Here is a 19,822-nt window from a genome sequence, read left to right on the forward strand (position 1 = left end):
TGGTTCATAATTTCAAGGCCCGTGTCAGGCTCTGTGCTGACAGCTCAGAGTCTGGAGCCTGCTTCAGATTCTGTCTCCCTCTTTCTCTGCCCCTCCCCCATTCATGCTCTGTCTCTCTCTGTCTCTCAAAAATAAATAACTATTAAAAAATTAAAACAAAAGACACCACCAAGAAAGTGAAAAGCAATCCACAGAATGGATGAAAATATTTGCAAATCATTTATCTGATGACATTCTAGTATCCAAAATATATAAAGATTTCTTACAATTGGATAATGAAATAACAACATATTATTTTATTATTATATATATATATATTTTAAAAAAAAAGAGAGAGAGAGGGAGAGAGTACATGAGCAGGTGAGAGGGCCACAGGGAGAGAGAGAGAAAGAAAGAGAGAGAATCCTTTGCAGGCTCCACACTCAGTATGCAGCCCAACACAGGGCTCAATCCCCTAACCCTGGGTTTATGACTTGAGCCAAAATCAAGAGTCGAACGCTTAACCAACTGAGCCACCCAGGTGCCGCTTTTTTTTTTTTTTAAANATACAAAGATAAAAATAATTTTTCCATGACCAACAACTTCAAAAGATATGACACATTTTTATTAAACTAGATCTTTTAGATCAGTATTTTCTTTTTTGCCATTTAACGTTTTGAAAACATTTCCCTTTTATCTTTTCCCTGAAATTGTGCCAGGTTAAGGTAAGGATGTAGGAGTACAAGTACTGTAAGAAAGGGGTTATTCCAGGGTCCAGAAGACCACGGCACACCCAGAGACTCACCAGAAGCATGCACGGAACTCAGCATAGAGTAGTACAGAAGGCTAAGATTTAATAGCGTGATACAGTAAACTGGGTCAGAGTGGGCAAGATTCAGGAGGAGTCTGGAGGAATCCTTGTATGGGCTGCCTTATGCTCTTCCCCCCCATGAGAGGTCACAGAGAAGACCCTCTTCCCCTAGCAAGGAAAATGTAATAACAGGTGTGTAATGATTTTGCCCAGAGAAGCCCTTTAAAGACATGGGACCCATAGTTTTTTTGGAGGCTGGTCACATAGGCATCCTATGCCTAGACATGCTCCAATTTGNTCACAGAGTCAAAAGGTCTTGAATCTAAGAAAGTCACCTTAGGCACAAGATACCACAGATGAACCATTAGCACGGAAGCCCATTTCCAAGATAATAATAGCCTTCCATTTAATTTGCCTTCCACTGGGGCAGCGTTTTACTAAGACTAAAGGAGAAATCTTCTCTGAAAAGATGAAAAAATTCCTTCCCCCCAAAAATGAAAAAGTTAAAGTTAATTTGATAGCAAATAGCGTAAGTAGACTTCAGAGTGCGTAACAATCCAATGCATGTCAGGCCTTCCCTGCACCATGGTGGGAACTATAGAAAGGGGATGATTTGAAGCAATGCTCAGAGATCTGAGAGCACGAGTGAACACCCAGATCTATGTCGGGCGTGCAGGAAATGGGGAGAGTAGTCTGCAGAAGAAAGCTCAGAAGCTAGGTGGAGAGATAGCAACTCAAATATTTAAGGATTTATCATGTGGTAGAGTCAGTCTACATGGCCTGAAGGAGAAGAGATGACAGTCTAACCCTTATAAAGATTTTTTAAAATATTTTTTTTATTTGAGAGAGAAAGAGCAAGCAAGCATGAGTGGGGGAGGGGGAGAGAGGAAAACACAGAATCTGAAGAAGGATCCAGGCTCTGAGCTGTCGGCACAGAACCCTGCATGGGGCTCAAACTCATAAACCTGGAGATCATGACCAGAGCCGAAGTCAAATACCTAATTAACTGAGCCACCCAAGCACCCCCAGTCCAATCATTGTAAAAGAGAAGTTGGAAGAACCAGAATTCCCAAGAATGAACCAGGCTACTGTGAATAGTAGTGAGTTCCCTGTATCCAGAGGTATTCAAGTCTTTGATAGATTCATCCAACATTCTGCATTCCTTTATCAAGTGTGTACTCCAGAGGCTCCACAGGGGTCCCACACAGGTGAATGAAAAGCCTATGATTCGTGCTTCGATTCAACTTAGGGTCTGGTGAAGTCATCTGTTCAGAGGTAGACTCTGAGGGAATTTTGCTAGAGGGGACTCAAACATACAACCAGGTAGGGCCTGTCAAGTTTTTCCTAATCTCAAGAAACATTCCATGAAATAAAGCCATGGGTTTTTCTACATTTGGAGAGGCCCAAATGTTTTTTTCCTGCCAAGAATAAGCCAGCCAGATTAACAACTCATAGCTATGAAACCGCTTACAGCTAGCTTAAAGAATATTTGCAAGATTGCTAGGATCAGGGCTTTAAACCTGTTTTCCTACAGTGAGCTATTAGAATCATCCTTTTGCTTTTGGTTACATTTCCCTTTTTTTATGTTTATTGATTGATTTTTGGATGTTTATTTATTTTTTTGAGAGATCGTGTGAGTGAGAAGCAGAGAGAGAGGGGGTTCGAATGAAGCAAGCTCTGTGCTGACACAGCACAAGGTGGGGCTCGTGAGATCATGACCTGAGCGGCTGTCAGACACTAAACCAACTGAGCCACCCAGGCGCCCCGGTTACAGCCATTACAACTTAGAATTACATATGCTTTATGGTTAGAAGACACATTTCCTTGGGAATGACAGTGGTATATACTTAGCAAGGTAACACAAGCCTGGTATACGTTGAGGAAACATGCGAAAAAGAATCCGTTTTCATGGTTCACATTTATTCTCAGAATTAATTCCTTAACACACAAAGCTGATTAAGTACAATCTATTCTTGTCTGTTAGTTATAATTAGTGAAGTTCATTTTCTAATCACTTGTAATCAGCACATTTTAAGATAGGATCACTTTAAAAAAAAAAAAAAGATAGGATCACTTTGCCTCAATCTTAATTTCACGATTATGATCTCAGGTTTGAGTCACCTGATGATTTGGAAAAATTACCTGTTGTGGCTACAAGGCCCCTTAGAGTTTGCCTAGTTTGACCAGGGGGCAGAGGTGAGAAGCTCTGGGAAAATTCCAGGAAGTTAGCCTCAGTCAACCTCCCACTATGGCTTCAGGCAACACAGAATTTATAAACATGTCTTGATGGAAAATGCACTGGCGCTGACAAAAGCTCCTTTCACTTTTTTTAAGCTTTGTTTTTAAAGACTAAAACTAATCCCCCCCAAAAAATCTATTAGCAAATTATGTATGAATTAATGCTAGAACGCTAGGAGATTAGAAGACAAGAAAAAGAACAGTATCAGGGACTGCAAAGTCCTAAGCAGCCGGAGGGAACCTGGTGTTTCCAGAACAAGAGGGAATGTTTTCTAGAAACTTCTAGATACAGACCCGTTTTACCTAGTCCTTCAACAGAAAGGTTTACCATCCAATAGAACAATGATATTTTACGTTATCATGCAGTTTTCTAACCACGCTCTTGAGCAGATCATATCTCTGCTGCTGGTTAGGCTGAGACAATCAAATATTGAGATAAACCTTATGACCCTCAGTCATACACAGGATCACAAATGTATAAATCATACAAGTTAGATAATAAGGACAATGTGTCTAACAGTACATTGGAAAGTTTCCAGCTCATCGTTGGGCTTTCAAATTCTAACAATACACACTGGTTGGCTTGCGTAGCTGAGGGTCACTCTCTCAGAACAGGGGAACCAGCCAGAGAGAAAATCAAAAAGTGTAACTGGGGGTCCCTGAGCAGGTTTCAGGCCCAACCCTGTCCCAGTATTGGTCCTCCCCTCGCGCATGGTCAACTGCATCTTGCCCTTTCCTCTATCTGTGGGGCTCCTCCCGACATGCCCAATGGGGCTGCAGACCATCCATGCGCCTGCCTGCCTCCCTAGCCCCACCCCCACCCCCGACGGGAAAAATGTCTTCTCTCCAAGTATGACAGTTCTTCAGCCAACTCAGAGAGCCCGGCTTCATGAGCGAGTAGACTCACCAATAAGAAACGTACAGCTAATGAACCTACGGGTTGGCTGAACCAGGAAGTCCTGGTAAAAGCCACCTACAAAGATATGCGTAGCTGTCTGTTTCAAGGAGGTGATTCTCTATCTCCAGGTAAGATCTCTGCCGCTCAAGAGCCTGTCCAGGGTTCTGAGACCAGGACAGCCTCCCTTGTTTTCTTCGTGGAGCCATTATCTCTTTGGTATTCCCGGTCCACAGTCTCCTACCACCGACTCTGATGTAGGAAGACCTTTGAAAACCACACAACCTTTGTCACTTTGATAGCAGAACCTGAACTGCAGTGCTGTGACACTGTAAGTTACCTCTCCTTAGATCCCTTAGTGGTAATAGTCCCACACTGAGCTGAAGAAACACTGTTTGATGGAATTACAAGCTGGGGATATTTTGTAACATGCAGCACATGTGTCCTATTACTTTGCTAAAGTCCAAAAATATCTCTCTATTCAAAACATATCTGGCTGCACGGGTTTTGGATCAATGCCCGCAGATCTGTAGTAGCTTCAGAATTAATTCCAGAATTTTCCTTCCCTAATTCCCTCCAGGGCCTGAATTAATTATACAGGATTTTGTGACTAAAAGGAAAAGGTCACGTATGGAAATTGGAAGTCTTCATGATTTAGCGGGGAATTTATTGGGAGGAGAGTACTTTTATAGAGCCAGGGGTGAGGGGAGAGTATCCCTCAAAGACCTAGAGAAGAGCATATTTACCCCTTAGCAGCTGGTTCCTCATCCCTTTGGATCCCTTTGGCTAATATTCACCCAGGAAGGAGACTACAAAAAGGGAAATCCAGGGGCGCCTTGGTGGTTCAGTTGGTTAAGCGACTTACTCTTGATTTCAGCTCAGGTCATGATCTCACAGTGCCTGAGTTCGAGCCCCACATTGGGCTCTGCACTGACAGTGCAGAGCCTGCTTGGGATTCTCCCCGCCCCCCCCGCCCCTCCCCTGTCTCTCTCAAAATAAATAAAGAGGGAAATCCATTCCCTAATTCAGTGGGGAGCTCACCACAAGGTAAGAACTGCCTTCACTATACAAACAAGTTTTAAAATGAGGATTTGATTTGCTAACTAAGCCAGGAAAGTGTAGCAAAAACAACAGAATTGACAATATGAGATAAGCTCACTTTGATGAGTCAACTTGGAATCTAAATTCCTTTACATTACGTTTTATGTGGAAGAAAATGTATTCTGCACAGAAAATGCCACGTAGAACACAATGCATTTCTAAGCCAGACGCTAGCTGTAATATGTAATATTCTTCTAAGTGTCATCATTTTATTGTCCAAGAAATATCTATTGGGCACTTATAACAGGTACTAGGAATGGAAGGTTCAACGAGAGACAATGAACGAGACCTCACACTGTCCAGACACTAGGGAGAGAGACAATGGGGAGAAAATGTAATACAGATTAAAGTAAACTCTTCTTACTATGGAATCAAGTACTCAATAAAGTTACATTTTTCTAGTTGTAATTCCATACATCAAAAGCCTCCTATGATGAGTTTCATCTTATTTAAAAGCAGCTTCTTATTTTCTGACATAGAGCTTGACACACTACAAGACTGACACTGAGAAACATAAAAGTCTCCAATCCTTCACAAGCATAAGAAACTTCTTCTTTTTTTAATGTTTATTTTGAGCAGGGGTGGGGGCAGAGAGAGAGGGAGATGGGATACAAAGCAGACTCCCCACTGACAGTAGAAAGCCTGACATGGGGCTCGAACTGACGAACCGTGAGATCATGACCTGAGCCAAAGACAGAAGCTTAACCAAAAGAGCCAGCCGGGTGCCGTGTAAGAAACTTTCTAAATACATATATTTATCCTCCAAATTCTGCTAGTAAGAAAGAGACTATCTGGAAAAGAATCACGTACAAAGTTCACAACAGAATAAAAGTTCAATTTTTTCAAAAATTAGGTGTTGAACACTATTTGAATCTCAAAATAATAGTGCTCAAGCTTGTCATTAAAAAAAAAAGTTCTCAACTTTGCCAAAAGCAGATGGAATGTTCATGTCTGATAGCTGCAGTCCACATTTTTAGAAAACTTGTCCCAATATTCTATGCACCACCCTTTTGAAAACAAGTCTAGCACCGCTGAAATGCCAAGATTAAATTTTCTAGGTGGAAACCAAAAAAAAAAACAACATCTACCTTCCTGAAATCAGGAAATCCCAGGAACTCCACAACCCAACCCAAGGAAACAAAGCCTTGGATGCACAGGAGTCCTTTTCATAATAGTGGCTATTTGGCAGAGAGTGCAGGTAAAGGAAAGCAAGAAGAGAAAAGCCTTACTTTTCCTCACGGCAGCTCGTAGCAGGGTTGAAGATCCCAGTGTCAGAAGCAACAGGAAGCTGTCGATAGAAAGCACATGCGAGAATTACACACTTTTTACCTTAGGCCAGTTTGTATCAACCACATAGTACCAAGGACAGAAAGTCAGTCCATGTTTGATGTTAACACCCTAAAGGGACACAAAAGAGATAACTAAGTCCTGAACTGAATCTTGGGCATAACGCCACTACCCCTGTGCTTTTAGATTTCTAAAAGGCATGAGAAACCCTGAGGGATGGAAATACCAGCTTGGAAATCAATAAGGGGGATCCTCAAGAGTAAGGTCTGAGAGGTGTGCAGTCTGTACTTGTTGAGGTTATTAACGGGGGAAATTTGGGCCATGTGGAAGATTTCAAAAGTCATTAACTAGGGAAATGAAATCAATCCAGTAGGTCTTTGTTCAGTGTCTGGAATTATAAAGCACTCATCTTAGCACTAAAGGGAGAATTACAAAGATGTACCAGATATCATCTCCATCTGATTGAAGATAAGCCTGTATACATATAATCATAAATTGAGTATTGTGCAGCATGGTAACAACAGCAAACTATTAATACCCACAAGATACGTATTACATGCCACATCCTATTCTAAAGGGTTTTCCATGTTTTATTTAATTATCACAACCACTCTATGAGACAGGTACTGTTATCATGCTATTTGGCAGGAAGAAAACTGAAGCTCAGAGAGGCTGGGTAACTTATCTAAGGTCACACAGCTGCTAAGTGGTATAGCAGGGATGTAAACCCAGGCTCCAGATGCCACTCACCTCTATCCACCACACAACATAAGATTCAAAGCTTTCTAATTCTGACTGTGTTAAGTTATGGAGGCAGGATGAGGGGGTAGGCAAGGAGAGGGCAGGAGGGAGTTCCTAGGAGGAAGTGGCAATTGAGCTGTGTGTTGCCAAGATGGATACAATATAACCTCCAACAAAATAACTGGGCTCCCTAGATCTAGTTTCCTTATCTCCAAGAAAGATTGGTGAGATTATCTCTCAAGTCCTTTTGGATATTTTTATTTTTTAATTTTTTTAATGTTTACTTTTGAGAGAGAGAGCGCGTGCATGCGTGAGCAGGGGAAGTGCAGAGAGAAGGAGAGACAGAATCCCAAGCAGGCTCTGCTTTGGATATTTTATTTTTATTTTTTAATTTTTTTAATGTTTATTTATTTTTGAGAGAGAGAGAGAGAGCATGCGTGAACAGGGGAGGAGCAAAGAGAAGGAGAGACAGAATCCCAAGCAGGCTCCGCAATGTCAGTACAAAGCTCAGTGCAGGGGCTCAGACCTATGAATGGTGAGATCATGACCTCAGCTACTCCCTTTTGGATCTTAAATCACTTCAGAAGCCACCTCTTGCCACATCACCAAAGACAGTACAAAAATAACAAGCTTTGGAACAAAACAATTGAATAATAGCTGTGTGACACTGGGAGACTTGTTTGCCTTTTCTGAACCTTAGTTTCTTCATTGATACAGTGAGATCATCTTCATAAGGTTGCTGCAGAGACTGAATAGCCTATGCACAGTGCCTGGCACATAGGAGGTACTGGATCAATTTTAGTCTCTACTTCCCCTTTCCTTTTTCTTTAATTGCATAAAATCTAAGTTCTTAAACTCAACTAAACCTTAGATGAGTGACTTAGATGACTCACTGCCTACACATTAGGTGAATACCCTTTGGAGGGAGATTAAAAAATAAAAGGACATTTTAAAAAATATCTCATAGATTTTTGGGCACCTGGGTGGCTCAGGTGGTTGAGCATCTGACTCTTGATTTTGACTTGGGTCACGATCCCAGTGTCATGGGATAGAGTCCTGCTTTAAGTTCTGTGCTTAGCATGGAGTCTGCTTAGGATCCTCTCTCTTTCTCTCTCTCTCTCTCTCTCTCTCACTGTGCTGCTCTTGCTACTCACATGCTCTCTCTAAAATTAAAAAATGATACTTTTTCCTTCCCTTGACCTTTTAAACTTTTATTTATCTTTGAGAGAGAGCAAGAGACAGAGTAGGAGTGGGGGAGGGGCAGAGAGAAGCGATGCAGAATAGGAAGCAGGCTCCAGGCTCTGAGCTGTCAGCACAGAGTGCAACTCTGGGCTCGAACTCATCAACCACGAGATCATAAGCTGAGCCGCAGTTGGACTATTAACCAACTGAACCACCCAGATGCCCCTTGATCTCTTTCATTACACAACTCCACTACCTTAAAGAACAGTCACATGACAAACTGGAAGCCAAGAGGTAAATACACATACTATTTATAAGCCGTGATTCATACAGTCTAGGAAGTTTTCAATATTCCATTAGTTATGGAAAAGTATATGGTTAAAAGAATAAAACCTTTGTAATGTTACATACTGAAGTGAACTATTCAAAAACACCTGGCATAGTCTGAAGTTTTATTATCAAAGATTAAGTAAAGATAAAGATCATGAAGCATATCCATAGAACATAAACTACAAATATTATATTGATATAAGAGAAAAAAGATTATGTAAGTAGATGTTTCGTTTCTTCTTTGATTAACTCAGAATACGTTTTTCGACCAGCACTAGCTCGAGATTTGAGGTTTTTCTTTCCTTGTTACTTCTTTTTAATTAAGGTTTAATGTAACAAATATTATAGTGGACCAATCTTAACTGCACATTTAGCTAATTTTTACAGATGCATACACCTGTGTAACCATCGCCCAGATCAACAGAGAACATTTCCAGAATCCCTGAAAGCTCCCTACCCCCTTTCCAGTCCACACCCAAAAGGAAACCTCTTTCCACACTTTTAACTACAGCATGCTAACAAAAATAGGCACTGATCAATGAAAAAGTAAAGGAGTCTTAAATGTGATTTTGTTGCATTTCCTGCTGTGTGCTAGAGTTTTTCATTACAAACTATACTTGTGGTCAGTTTAGTAACCAACAGATACCCAGGCTCTAAGGAATTAGCCCACTGAGTGACAAACTGAAACCCATAGCCTGGGACACTCTTCCTCTAGAAGATTCACTTGACCCATTTCTTTCTTCTAGAGCAAAATCCTCAAAGAAAGCACTGGGAGAATTAAACCAGACTGTTGGCAAAGTCAGTGTCAATATGATGACTCATAAGGGACTCAATGAGGGCTCAGAAAAACTTCTGCCTTGTGGTTAGCAGAGTCAAGATAGGTAATAACGAGTCAGTAGACCCCAACTCTTGACTGGATCATGAAGCCGTCACCTGTGCATAGAGATGCCTCTGACTGGACACCAACGGTGCACGAGCTTTGCGTTGTTTCCCAACTGTGATGACTTGGCATTCTTGCACACATTTCTTTTTTGTAACACATGTGATCTGATAACTTTCAGGTCGTTTTGTACAAGTTGGGAATGCAATGAGTAACATAGGAGTCTACTGAGCAGCAAGGCAATTCAATGCAAGAGTCGGCTTCATGCCTAATCTCAACACCTGAGCTGATACCATATTTTAGTTGGTCAACTATACATCGTCTGTTAACTTCCAAACAGGGATACCTTTTGAGAATAAAATGGGGCTTTGTGGTAAATATGCCATAGTAATGGGACTACGTGAGGATGCCCAAGCAAACCAGACTCTATAATCACCCTCTGTTAGAGTTCATAATGATTAGCTCTTAATTCCAATGACTTTTTTACTACTAAATTAAAGCTTTTAGAGTGGCAAAGACAGTTGAGAGAGGAAAACACTCGGGACATGTCAGAAATTACAGATGAGGGCTAGCAAGCTGAATATATCGATGTCACGGACCTAAGAGTGGAGCCTTAGCTTCTGATATAAGGAAGTCAGCTCGAAGAGGGTTGAAGACTCAGAGGGGAATAGATGTTACATCCTGTATAGCTAGTAATACCTTTTTAGTAGGTGACACCATACTCCACACTCTGTGGGTCGTCATTAAATAATCAGGGCTGAGGATCTAAGGGAGGGCAGCACACTCAATTTGTTAAAATATTATTCTGATCATTAAAAACATGATGATAATCAATAGTTTACATGAAATGAATGTTTACTATGTACCTGGGATACTATACTAATTCCTTTATATACATTAGCTTTTTAAATTCCCCAGTGATCCTGTAACATAGATACTACTGCTCTTCCCATTTTCTTCCCCACAGATGAGGAAACTGAGGCTTACAGGAGGTTAAGTCAGGAGTCCAAGGTAACAAAATGCATATTAGGATTCTTAGATCCGGTTCAATCTCAAGCATCCCTTATTTTACCTCACTTCATCCTCACCGCTCCCCTGCTAGGGCTCTTTTGCTACAGGACAATTCACTCAAGTAGCTCCAATAACGCTGAACTGCTTACCAAAGGACACCACAAACAATGCCTGGGACAGGTGGGCAGAAAAGCAAACACCCTAGGATGGCATGAGCAGTTCAGCTGAGAAGCCAGGAATCAAGACCGTTCCGCACAGCTCTCACCTCTGTTGCTTTGTAGTGTCTCCTCCTAATTCATCCATTTTCTCAAAATCTGGAGACTTGGGATTCTATAGGACCAAGCATTTCCAATGTCTGAATCTCCCTCTTAATGCGTGTTTTACTATAGACACGATTATATATGTCTTTTAATAAAAAGGAAAGATGAACTTTTAATTTCTTTGTTTAAAGTTTATTTTATTTTGAGAGCGAGAACATGAGTGGAGGAGGGGCGGAGAGAGTGGGAGAGAGAAAATCCCAAGGCGGCTACATGCTGTCAGTGCAGAGTCCAATGCAGGGCTCAAACTCATAAACTGTGAGATCACGATCTGAGCCAAAATACAGAGTCAGGTGCTTAACTGACTGAACCACCCAGGAGCGCCTAATTTTACTTCTTAAACTACTACTAAAAATAGAAATTAAATTCTGATCTTAGCCAGCCTGTGATCATAACACACAGGAAACCATTCTGTTTCATCTGGTATGCTTTTAGAGGTAGAAGCCAATACAAAGAAGCACAAAGCCCCAGAGGAAAGAGGTAAATGCACTCAGTTCTCCAAGAGAATAGATCGTAACAATTACTCTCACCTCAGGAAATTTATTTCAAACTGTCAATTTGCAGTTGGTACTTCCAACATTTCTAGAGTGCAAAAAGTTGTTTTCCCCCTTCATTCTTTTAGTCACTGTAAGACAGAAGGGGATACAGCTGTAACCATGAAGTCGAAGTCTAGAGCCCTTTCCTTGAGGCCAGCATTCTGCTACTTCAATGCTGTATTCCATTAATAGATGCACATTCCAGCACAAAGCACAGTGCCTGGACTAGAGCCCAGTTCTCCTGACTTCCAGCCTAGAGCCTTTTCAACAAGTTGTGCGAATGTGGAGGGGGCCTAGGTGGAGAGTGGGACTGACTTGTGTGTGACCCAAAACAGAAGAACGTGAAGTATCCCATGGCCATCACCTGCCCTCTCCCACCACCTGACACCCAAGGGTCTGGTCCAAGGGACTGGTCTTGATATATAAATGTGATAGATTTTGACTGAGATTCTGTGTATGTATATATTATAAATAACCATTTACTGAACTCTTTCCCAGTGGACTATGAAGTCACTCATAGCACATAGGTGCTTATTTATTTTTAAGTCTCTGTCATGCAGAATATAGCATGGCACATGAAAGGCACCAAAAAAACCCCAAAAAAATACTGGCTGGAATAAAGGAAGGAAGGAAGGAAGGATGGACAGACTGCAAAATTTGCCTCAAATGAAGGGTCTATTTCTAAAACTCAAACTGGGTGCCTGGGTGGCTCAGTCAGTTGAGTGTTTGACTTTGGCTTAGGTCATTATCTCACAGTTTGTGTGCTCAAGCCCCTCATTGGGCTCTGTGCTGAAGGCTCAGAGCCTGGAGCCTGCTTTGGATTCTGTGTCTCCCTCTCTGTCTCTCCCCCATTCACACGCTCTGTCTCTTTCTGAAAATAAATAAATAAAACAAAAAATAAAATAAAATATAAAACTCAAACAAAAAGTAAAAGCAAAGTAAATCTGTGGTATTTGAGGGACACAAAAAAACTTTGTCTGGGGCGTTTTCTGCATTCGCTCCTCCCCCGTTCCTCCTGTGCTATCTTTTTTGTGAAGTAACTTTTAAAAAGGAATACTATTAGATAACAAACAGGAAGAAAGGATAACAAAATGCTAATAAGGAACCATTGAAAAGGTGTTACATGAAAGCATGTAAAAAAGGAATGAAAATCCAAAAAAATTAAAAGTGCGGAATTGGTGATATAAAGAAAAAAAGTAACGAGCAGAAACTCCTTGAATAATTAAGTATTAACTGCTTCAAAACAGTGTACTAGTTGTACTATGCAGACTGTATCCTCAGAACATTTCACAGGGAGCAAAGCAGCACATGTGAAACCAAGGCACAAGAGAAAGGCCAGTCCTTATAAGGCTGGCATGATCATTAGTTCCCAAAACAAGGAAAGGAAGTTGCTGTATGAATGTTTCTCTAAGAAAAATTGAGAGATTCCCTAACTTTAAATTGTTGCCTGTGGATTATAAACAGTGATTCTTGGACTTACTTCGGAGCCAGACCATCTGGGAGTCATAGGACCTCTCTGACCCATTTGCAACGCATGCAGTCAACTAGCAGACAAGTGAAATGGAGCATGGGCCAAAGGTTTTCCTTTTTGAAGTTGGAGGTTCGGGTTGGGGGGGGGGGTTGATTTAAATTTCTTTTTCATTAACTCTCTTTTTCTCCTGCAAATTACAACAACAACAATAACAAAAAGACTAATGTGGGCACCTGGCTGTCTCAGTCAGGGGAGCATGTGACTCTTGACCTTAGGGTTGTGAACTCCAGTCCCATGTTGGGTGTAGAGATCACTTACAAATAAAAAAAGAATCTTAAAAACAACAACAACAACAACAGGGGTGCCTGGGTGGCTCAGTCAGTTCAACATCCAACTCCTGGTTTTGGCTCAGGTCATGATCTCACGGTCTGTGAGTTTGGGCCCTGTGTCGCGCTCTGCACAGACAGTGCGGAGCCTGCTTGGAATTCTCTCTCTCCCTCTCCCCCTCTGCTCCTCCTGTTCACATTCTCTGTCTGTCAAAATACATAAATAACCTTTTAAAAAAGACCAATGCTGCTACTCAACATTAGAACATCTCAGGTCATCTAGAGTTCCATAAGATTATGAGTGAGCATCGCTGGTTGGAAACAACCACCCAATGATTCCTTCATTCATTCAACGCCTATTTATTAAGCACCTAACATTAACCAGGTGCTGTGGATAGAACGGCAAACACAAGTCTCTTGTTTTGGGGACACTCTAATCTTACGGGAGGGGATAGGTAAGAAACAAATGGACAGAGAAGATAATATCTCTGAGACCATCTCCTGCCAACGACCTCTTCCCTCCTTATACTCCAGGCACAGTAGAAAACAGTGGCCTTTCTGCTGTCCCTAGACTATGGTTGAGATCAGGCTTGCCTCATCACCTTTACCCATGTTCTCCCCGATGGCTGCCCAGCTTTGCGCTCAGACTTCACATGGCTAGCATGTCACCTCTTCAAAAAGTTTCCCTGATCTTCCTGTGTGAAACAGGCCTCCCTTATTCATTGTTTTCCATTTTATTTTGTTTGTATCTCTCATCTGTTGAAACTCTGATCTTTCTGTGCTTATTCTTCTCATATTCAGTTTCCCTACTAGAATGCAAGACTCATGACACCATGGGTTTTCCCTGTTTTGTTCACTTGTATACCTCATGCATGTACAACAGTGCTGTTAGAAATGCCCATTTATGGGGAGCCTGGGTGGTTCAGTCAGTTAAGCATCAGATTCTCAGTTTCTGGTTAGGTCATGATCTCACAGTTCGTTCAATGGAGCCCAGCATCGGGCTCTGTGATGGCAGCATGGAGCCTGCTTGGGATTCTCTCTCTCATCCTCTGCCCCTCTCCCCTTCTCACACGCTGTCTCAAAATAAGGAAGTGGAGGGGCGCCTGGGTGGCTTAGTCGGTTAAGCGTCCGACTTTCCGACTTTCGCTTAGGTCATGATCTCACAGTTCGTTCAATGGAGCCCAGCATCGGGCTCTGTGATGGCAGCATGGAGCCTGCTTGGGATTCTCTCTCTCATCCTCTGCCCCCTCCCCTTCTCACACGCTGTCTCAAAATAAGTAAGTGGAAAGAAAGAAACAAAGAAACAACAAATGCCCAGTTATTCACATCCACATTAAAAGAGTATCTACAGTCAGAAGGCCTCGTCTATTATTTGCACTGTGGAAGCCAGTCTCTAGACATGACCCCTGATAAATGCACTCCTTGTATTTATACGTTGAATGTGGGCTGGCCCTGTGGCTCATCTTTGACCAGTAGAAAGCAGCAGAGGTGAAGCTGCCTGACATCTAAGTCTGTATCATAAGAAGCCTTATAGCTTCCCCTTAGCATCACCGAATACGTGCTCTGGAAGAAGTCAGCCAAGTAAAAAATCTCAGTATACGGAAATGGCCATGTTGTAAGGAAGCCCAAGCTGGCCATGTGGCAGGCCACACAGGGAGATAAAATGCTCATCTGGTTCCCACGTGTTCCGCCAGCCCAGCTGAAGCACCAGATGTTAGAGGTGCGCGTCTAGCTCAGCTGAGTCTTCAAATGACTCCAGCGCTGGGCACAATGTCACAGCGACTGCATGAGAGACCCCTAGTGAGAACCACTGAGCCCTGTTGACCCATCGTACCTTGGGAGGAACTATCAAATTATTGTTTTAAGATGCAAGCTTGGAGGCAGACATGCAGCAATATTAAGTACAAAATGCAGCCACCAAAGATGGCTCTAGACTCAACCATTGCTTTCTCCACAAACATTATAAACATGTAGGGTCCTTGGGCTCTCCCTCACACACACTCTCTGATAAGGTACGTGTCTCTGCCATTCTGTTACTGTCCTACCCCCTACAACCACCCAGCGGAAGTCAGGAAAGCTGCATCTTCATCCTCAGGGGATCACTGTCATCTTGGTCAAGTCCCTCAACCTTCTGAGACTCAGGCTCTTCTCTGAAAGATGACTGGAGATTTCATTTTAAAATTTTGTTTAGTGTGGCACAAGCAACACTTTCCCCCTCCTTCAAAAAGAAACTAATATGGAACACAAATACATCAAAAAGATGTAAGAGGAAGCAGTCTAGCAGAAGCAGGAGAGGCTGTGGATCTGAGTGGTGTTAAGTGGGAGGCTGGTGTCAGAAGACCTCCGTTCAAATGCCAGCTCCTCGACTCTCTAATTCAAAGAGCCCCACTTCCGCAGAACCTGGTCTGAAAACCACATATTGGATGGTCTCAGGGGCTTCCTTACTTCACGCATGAGCTGTAACATTAACCATACAGAAAACAGACATCTACTTTAAAACTTCGGGGTCGATTTTAAAGTATTAATCCTGTGGCCCTGTGTATTTTACTTTTATTACTTTTTTATTTGAGAGAGAGAGCATGCATGCCTGAGCCAGGGAAAAGGGCAGAGGGAGAATCTTAAGCAGGCTCCACACTCAGCACCGAGCCCAATGTGGGGCTCAGTCCCACAACCCTGGGATCATGACCTGGGCTGAAATCAAGAGTTGGACACTCAACCAACTGAGCTACCCTGGTTCCCCTGTGTATTTTAATTTTTAAAAAGAACATTGTACTGACTTTTTTTTTTTTCCTGCTTCTGCTTTCTCACAGAAACAGACTTAGACTCCTGTTTCCCAACTACCACCTGCCCCTACAACAGGAAACCCTTACCATCTTGTCCATTTCTCTCAACTTGGATGCTAAAGTTGGCTCACGCCTCCCCCCCCCATCCACCCCAGAGAGAGGAAGAAAGTATTTCAAATTTTCCCATTTGCAGTATAACTTGGCTTGGGAACTACTGGTTTAGAACCATTCTATTTGATTTTGATTTAATATTATTTTCAAAGACGTGCATGGTAGGAGATTCCATTTCTTATTAGAGATTGCCATTCCAATGTTTAATGACTGTACTCAGCAGGAAGTCTCCCTTCCTAAAGCTAAGGTCCTCTTCACATAGTGCTTCTCAACTTTCATTTTTTAAAATTTTTTTTTAAAGTTTATTTCTGAGAGAGAGACAGTGTGAGCAGGGGAGGGTCAGAGAGAAAGGGAGATACAGAATCAAAAGCCGGCTCCAGGCTCTGAGCTGGCAGTCAGCACAGAGCCCAAGGTGGGGCTGGAACTCACAAACCAGGATGACCTGAGCTGAAGTCAAATGCTTAACCGACTGAGCCACCCAGGTGCCCCTCAGCTTTCATTCTTAAACCTTTTTTTATATAAGTCTTAGACTCAAATTCTACAATGTCACCATCTGGCTCTCTTCTGAACTCTATCAGTGTTTTCCCATTCTTTCCTTTGAACATTGACCTTAAACTGAAACTGGGAACGTTCTGATGAGTGTTCATGAATTTCTTTGACTTATGACGCTGACACATGGAATATTATGCATAGTTTAGTTTTACAGTTTGTATCTTGGCAAGAGCATCAACAGCTTCTTCTTGTCAGACAGCAGGTACGAAACTATAGGCATGTGATGACTCTTTAGTGTACCTATATTGGCTAATAACTACATAGCCTGCCATTTGTTATCAATTAGGCAATTACTTGATGATACCTTGCACTATTATCTCCACTCAAATCTCTAAAGTCCTATTTGAACCCTGCCCCTGAGACTATGGACACAGTGTATCTGATCAATCTAATAAAGAGGCGTGTTTAATCAATTTTCCAGGCTGTTAAGTACAAGTCTTCTACCTCCTAAAAGGTGATGGATAAGGCATTTTCTAGTGGACCTGATGAAGGAACTGGAAAAAGTAACAGCTAGAACTCTTCTTTGATACTAGAAACAAATTTGGTTCTCAGAGGCTAGGAGGAAGAAAAGTAAGGGGTCTGTTATTGGACCAAAATGAAAGAGCCCCCTAATATATATTTTAGGCATCATCTTAGGTCTCTATTTCATCAGACTACGTGAAATTTCCCCTCTTGTTTGCTGCTGCTGCCTTTAAATGCCACATTCCATTTTATTGTATTACAGCCCTAGGAGTAAACAAATTAGGAAGCTGTTTGACAACATCTTTTAAACCCAGGCAAACATCACTAATATAATAATTATAATAATAGTAATAGCATCTACTTGCTCCTTTGTAATTCCTCCCCATTCTGGGGAAGGATTATCTGCTATTTTCTCCACCTGCCCCTACACTCATCCCCCTCCCTTCCTTTCTCACTTAAGACCACACTATTTTCAGTCTTCATGCTACATATTACAGAACAAGTTTGAGGACACTCAAGTGCTCATTCATTGAGCTGTAAGCCCATGCTAAGGACGCTTTCAACACTTGCTCTTATTGGTGCATCAAAAGAGGCCTAGCCAAGGTTTCTTAAATGGTTAAACAATAACTACCACCTGACCAGCAATTCCACTCCTAGATACATGCCCAAAAGAACTGAAAGCAGGGGCTCAAACAGGTATTTGTGCAATGTTCACAACAGTATTACTTACAAGAGCCAAAAGGTAGAAGCAGCCCAAGTGTCCATTAAGAGGTCAACGCATACACAAATGTGGAGTATACACACACTTGATGTATATAGTGATACAAGCCAAACATAGCAGGAAAAATATCACATGACTGTACTTACATCAAGTATACAGAACAGACAAAGTCAAAGACATACAAAGAGGCAGAGAGATTACCAGGGACAGGGAGGAAGGGAGGAAACCTTACTGCTGAAGGGATACAGAGTTGATATTGGATAGGACAAAAAGTTTTGGGCAGAGACAGTGCTAACTGTTACACAGACTGTGAGTATAATTAATGTAACTGAATTATACACTGGCCAATGGCTAAAATGATGAATATTACGGATATTTTACTGCAATAAAATACTACTGCCCACTACTGAGCTGTAGTGGGCACTGTTAGGAAGGCACCTGAGATTTAGGGAGAGTCACTACCCAGAGTTCAGGATGGTGATAACCTCCTATATTTCAGGCCCACACCTGTCATGAGTAGGAGACGTGGCTAGAGAAGGGACCTAGAGGTTGAAGGTGTAATGTCCCCAGGAAAAGCCAGGAACGGGCACCTAAGAGAGCTAGCAAGCCTTCTGGTCACTCAAAGCCTTCCCTACCACATCCAGCTAGGCTTCCACAGGGGTCAATTGTGAAAAGCACAACCCCACCAAATAGAGGAGAAAGAGAGAAAGAGAGGAAACCTACAGGCTCACTCTCATGGAATTTACAGAAACATTTTTACTTTTTTTTTCAAGTGTCACGAGAATCAATTTTGGAGCAAGCAGGCTACAAAAAGATGCTTTTGTTCCCTCAGTCTAACCACGCAGCTAGCAAATAAAAAGGAAAAAAAAATAAATCTTTGGAAAGGCCGTGATTCCCCCAAATGTGTGCAGTTACCTAAAAGGGTGGGTGTTTTCTTTGACACACGCCCTATATACACACAGATACATACATATACGTAAACACTATGATTCTGTGGTCTTTGTCATTATTCTCAAATCTCAAATTAATTTTAACAGAAAAAGGAAGATCTTGGAGCCCCAGACAGCAGACAGTTAGTCATTTTTCCCCAGCCATGTCATGAGCTATTGTTGCCACTTGTAATTGTTGTAAAGTCAATTTTGGGCTTCCAACAATGAGGTTTTATACTCCTCTTATTCTCAATGACTCTGTAGCCACTTAGAAAATCGCCAACACGTACTTTACTTGATGTAATAAGGGAATGTTTAGAAGGATGTTTGGCACCTGGAAACTCTCAAAAATATGTTAAAATGGATGTTTTTCTTTTTTAATTAAAAAAAAAGTTTATTTATTGCTGGGGGCGAGGAGCAGAGAGAAAGAGAGACACAATCCATAGCAGGCTCCAGGCCCTGAGCTGTCCACGCGGGGCTCAAACCTACACACTGTGAGATCGCGCCCTGAGCCAAAGTTAAGATGTTTAACCAACTGAGTCACCCAGGCGCCCATGGATGATGTTTCAAATGCAAACCTTCAGACAGACTCAGCAAGTCAAAACCTCACCAAAAACCAGGAAGAAGAAGCATTCCTCTTACAGGTGGGGGGCACAGTCGATGCTAAGTTGCTAATGGGATGTTGATGAACGCTCTCCCTGCGCCCACCACCCCCACCACTCCCAGAACGGGGAAGGGTTAACCGGACAACCACCGGGAGACAACCACGACTCGCTACTTTTGTCACCGAACTGACGTACTGTTGGAGCCCCGAAGGAGCAGTCCCCCTTGAGGCAACATCCTGTTTGAATAATTTAGGCCGGGACACAGCGCAGCCCACACCGCGCATCTGGGAGAGCGAGCGCCTGGCTCAGCCGGCCGCCCGTTTTTAAACCTCCCCGGTTAGGGCTGGGGAGTGGGGAGAGAGAAGCCCAACTTACCGGGGAGACTATAGATACGGAGCCTAGTTAGGCAACTGTTTCACCTGCGGAGCCACTGAGCTTCCGCCCCCAGCCAGACTAGTTCAACAGGTTTGCAGGCGCTCTGAGGCCCGGCCTCGCGGGTTGGGGCAGGAGGCTGTCACTTGGCCTCTGCCTGCCCCTTCCCGCCCCGGCCCGCC

This window comes from Crocuta crocuta, unplaced genomic scaffold (genome assembly GCF_008692635.1).
Source record: "Crocuta crocuta isolate KB4526 unplaced genomic scaffold, BGI_CrCroc_1.0 scaffold64, whole genome shotgun sequence".
In the NCBI taxonomy this organism is placed as follows: Eukaryota; Metazoa; Chordata; class Mammalia; order Carnivora; family Hyaenidae; genus Crocuta; species Crocuta crocuta.